Source organism: Rattus rattus, chromosome 2 (genome assembly GCF_011064425.1).
Source record: "Rattus rattus isolate New Zealand chromosome 2, Rrattus_CSIRO_v1, whole genome shotgun sequence".
NCBI classification, from domain to species: Eukaryota; Metazoa; Chordata; class Mammalia; order Rodentia; family Muridae; genus Rattus; species Rattus rattus.
Window position 1 is genome coordinate 149,095,601 of NC_046155.1, and position 4,625 is coordinate 149,100,225.

A 4,625-nucleotide genomic window follows, 5' to 3' on the forward strand; every position below is an offset into this window, starting at 1 on the left:
GATAAGTTAAGTCTTTCTCTCTCCCTGAATTTCTTCTTGCTCTCTCTCTCTCTCTCTCTCTCTCTCTCTCTCTCTCTCTCTCTCTCTCTCATACACACACACACACACACACACAAGAGAAAGAGAGAGAGAGAAGAATGTGTGTGTAAAGAAGGTCAGATACTATTTAGAGTATTAGAAGTCTTCCCTGGATTAACAGACATTGTTCATATAGCATTCTATAGCAGATGGAAAACTATTAATGGCTACCAAGCAAAGCAATCCCAAAGCTATCCAGACACCTTCCATCTAGATCCTGGCCCCGATAAGAACACACATTGGGAGTTTTCTCCTTCCAGGTCTAGTGCTGTTGGAACTAAGAATTTTTGTCATGTCACTCAGGGAGTGTCTGCCAGGTCTTTGAAGAGGGCTACGCTGCATTTCCACTTTAATGCAAACCTTTCAGTACTCCTTTACTTGTGGACATCAGTCATACTTGAAGATCATTATTAAGGCAGGTGACAGTCTTTACTTGTCTCTATTAAAGCTCCTTTTGCTCGAACATTCTCATTAAAGGACTAACTCCATAGATGCTTTATCATGCTCACCCTTCATCCTGAGCTCACGGCAGTGGTCATTAGGGTATGTGTGACTAGTGATGATAAAGCATGTGTCCAGTCCTTTCACAAAACTGCCTTCATGGGCTGGCTCTTTCGCATACAGGCTTTACCAGGGAGACATTCACTTTGGATTCTCTGATATAGTATTCCATCCTATATTACTCTATGAACATATAATTTAGTGATCACTTACTATGTACTAAGCAAACTACAGGAGCCTCTTGTGCTACATACCACATATTTACAAACGACTTTGGAGGAAGACTCTAAAAATTCCCATCTCATTAATGAATAAACTGATTCCAACTGACAACTGATTTGGCCCAGACAACATACATGAATGGAAATGAATCTATGATTAAGAAGGTAAAGGCAAAACAGAAAAACCTAAAGAATATTTCCCCCTACTTATTTGACAGGTCTACTTATTTGACAAATATACAAAAATGCTAAAGACAGGCTAGGATGCATGTGAGGGGAGTGAATACCAGGGTGCTTCTATGACCTTGTTTTTTCCATTCCCCAGTATGAGAAGCCGGGTTCATTCCCATACACCTGATCAGCTCATGGTGGGTCATAAAGGGCTCCTTTCCAGAGCCCACACAGGAGATAAATCTGCATGTATTGTGAAACTCTGTTAGTCTCGTAGCCAAGTGAGGTAAGAAGTATTTTTTTAAGTCACTGAAGGAAATTCTACTTAGGAGCTTTTATCAGAGAAGTGCGACAATTTAGCACACCCATGACCAGCATTGTCAAGCTAAACAGACAGCCTAATAGCTCCACTTACAAACGGATCTCTCTGAGTGACAGACAGTCTGAGTCCACCCAGGCAAAGTAATTGTCCTTTCTCCCTTCTCCTGTATGGGCAGGTCCTGCTGCCAAAAATTTTCGACCCACTGATTTGCATTTTCATCTGAATGAGGTCAGGAAGGCAGTAGGTGGGAGACCAACCCAGGCTTCCTTCCTTGTGGAGCAGTTGAAACATCCCCCTGGAGTTACCACAACTTCAGTTTTGCTGATTCTCAAGTTAGAAACAAAAGCATCAGCAATCCTCTCATTTTACCTCAGGAAGAAAAGGGATAATTGCAGTTATACGGGGGCGATCTATTAGATATAGGCTTTATTCTAAAGACTCCTGTAAGCACCTGAATAAATTTCAGAGATCTCCGAAAAGAAAAGGAGAAGGAACACGTTTTCTGATTGATTGTACTGTTCAAGCATTAGTTCTAAATTATTCTACACAAGACTGAAGAAGCTTGGGAAGGACAAGGACGAGCATTGCAAGTATCTCTGTCTTTAATCTACTGCTGTGAAGGGACACCATGAACAAGACAAGTCTTTCAAAAGAAAGCATTTAATTGGGGAGTTGCCTCCGGCTTCAGATGGTTATCCCGTCATAATCAGGGTAGAAGGATTGTCACGGGCAAGCAAGCATGGTGCTGGAGAAGTAGCCGAGAGCTACATTCTGATCCACAGGCAGCTTGCAGAGACAGACACTGGTCCTGGAGTGGGCATTTGAAACCTCAAAGTCCACATCTAGTGACACATCTCCTCTGATAATGCCTAGGCTTCTCCAAAAGGAGCACATATCCTCCAACAAGACCACACCTCCCACTCCCTTTTAAGTTCTTTATCAACTGGAGACTAAGCATGCAAATATATGAGACTATGGGGGGGGCATTTTCTTTCTTTCTTCTTTTCTTTTTGTCCTTTCTTTTATCTTGAAAGCATATTTAGCATACCTTTACCTTGGCTTCCATGTCTGTCATGGTGTGGAAAGATGAAATGCTAGGTTCTTAGATAAGCTTCCTGAGGTTATGACCAACCCAACATTTTGACCAATAGTCTATTAATTCATTTTCACAAATACGTTTCAAATTACACTGTTCATCATCAACTGTAATGGCTGCTGTTACCACTCCTTGACCACTCCTTGAATACATCATGTATTTGTTTCTTCTGGTATTAACTGGGAAAGTTTGCTTCTAGGGCTGGTAATGCACGGGATCCAGCACAATTGTTAAACAATGCTTTGTAGAAGTTTTCATTAAACCCTCTAAATGGAACATCCCACTGAGGAAATTAAGTTTGTCTTGCTTGCTGCCTACTCACTTGGAGGCCACTTTCAGAAATGTATACTTTGCCCTCTAAAGTTCTGGAGACTTTTTGAAGAGAAGAACATCTACACAGTAACTCCAGCTTCTGGTATAATTCAGTGTCTTCTGTGTGGGAAGTAAACACAATTAATTGACCACTAATAATTTGTTTCAATGACTAATCCAAATCTACCTAGTACATTCCAAACAGAGAACTGCTCTCCCATACTGTTGTGAACTCTTTAGATATCGTATAGAAGACTTTGGTTTGGTTTGAACACATTGAACCATAGCAGTGAATTGGGCTCAAGAAAGGGCCATGGGAATCCTGGCATACAAGGAGAGGTTGAATGCCTTGGGGTGCCTACTGCAGAAATGATCTGATTGTGTAGACTGACATGCGTATGAATGTGGAAGAAACAAAAATGTCACCATTTTTACATCAAGGTCAATGTTCACAATATCACTATAATAATGTACTTACTGGCAGAAATGATATTCCTTGTACAACACCTAGTTTGTTTCAAGGGTGTGTTTTCTATATTGCCCATAGAAAGAGCAGACAGAAATTGATTTTCCTTGAATCCCATAGTGACTCACCTTTCACTGAGGTCTCTTTGCATCTTTCCCATAAAAAAAGGATTTGTCTCTACTCTTTATAAATAATTCCTATTAATAATGGATAATAGAAAAGCCTACATGAGTAGTCTTAAGATCACTCACTTAGTCGTGCTTTGCTTAGTTTTTTCAACAGGCATTTATGCCACATGACTTTTTGATTAAGGCAAGTGGTAATGGTTTTATATGTCTGGGAGTTAAGAAGCTTCCTGGAGGAATGACTAAATTTATTTGTAAAAATGTTTAACTGAAGAGGAACCATTATGATCTTATCAGACAGGCATAATTCACTGCACTGTCACTGTGTAGTATTATTTAAATAATTTCAATGCTTTTAATAGTTGATGAGATAGCATATAGAGGGTAGAGACTCTTCCTGCTGGAAGGTATTGGATATGATATAACACTGTGTAGTAACTTCTATACTGGATAGAAGTGAAGTAGAAATTTCTGGTTTCTTCGGAACGTCAGTTGTGTCATGCGATGTTTTTCTGGAAACTCTTATGAGAGGATGTTTTTGCTGAGAACAGACATGTGGTATTTTTCTGAAAGCAACTTGGAAAAGGGGACATATGATGTTCTGCTAGGGCAGATGCTTGAGATAACATGTGATGTTTAGAAAGTATATAAATGTAACCCAACAGACAGTGAACTATGCTTCGTGATATTGGTTCACCTTGCCCCTCTTTGCTGGTCATCACTTGGCTTTGTTGATGCTGGGTCTTAGCTGATCACGCTTTGTGGTTTGGTTTGCCTTGCAACTCTTTGCTAGTCATTCTTTGCCATCACTTCACAGAATAAAGAAGTCACCAAAGAACTTCTGATGGTATTCAGGCAGCTTCTAACCACTTCCTCAAACCCAGGCTGATGGGCAGAGCCTCACAGTTTCTTCTGGATAGAACTGTCATTGCTGATTCATAAATGGTGTTGAAGAACAGGTCAAGCTTCCACTGTTGATTTGTGTTAACTAAACTGCTGATATTCTGACAACACGAATTGGATTCACTACAAAAAACAAAACAAAACAAAAAAAACCTATTTCTAAAGAGGTCTATATCCTCCTTTGCCTTAGTAACCTCTTTTTTTTCCACTTTCTCTGGTGAATGGTAGACTAAAAGAGGGGGTTAAAGCATTTAAGTACACTTATTAAAGTAGGTTTTAAAATTATATAAGCCTCGAAATAAGTTAGGGCTTGATATCTTATGTCTTGTCACTTTGTTGAACTTTGTATAGTTACCTGTTACATGATAAACTTTTGGTCAATGACAGGATGCCCATTCCATGGTGGCTCAGTATCATAGCAGTAGGAATG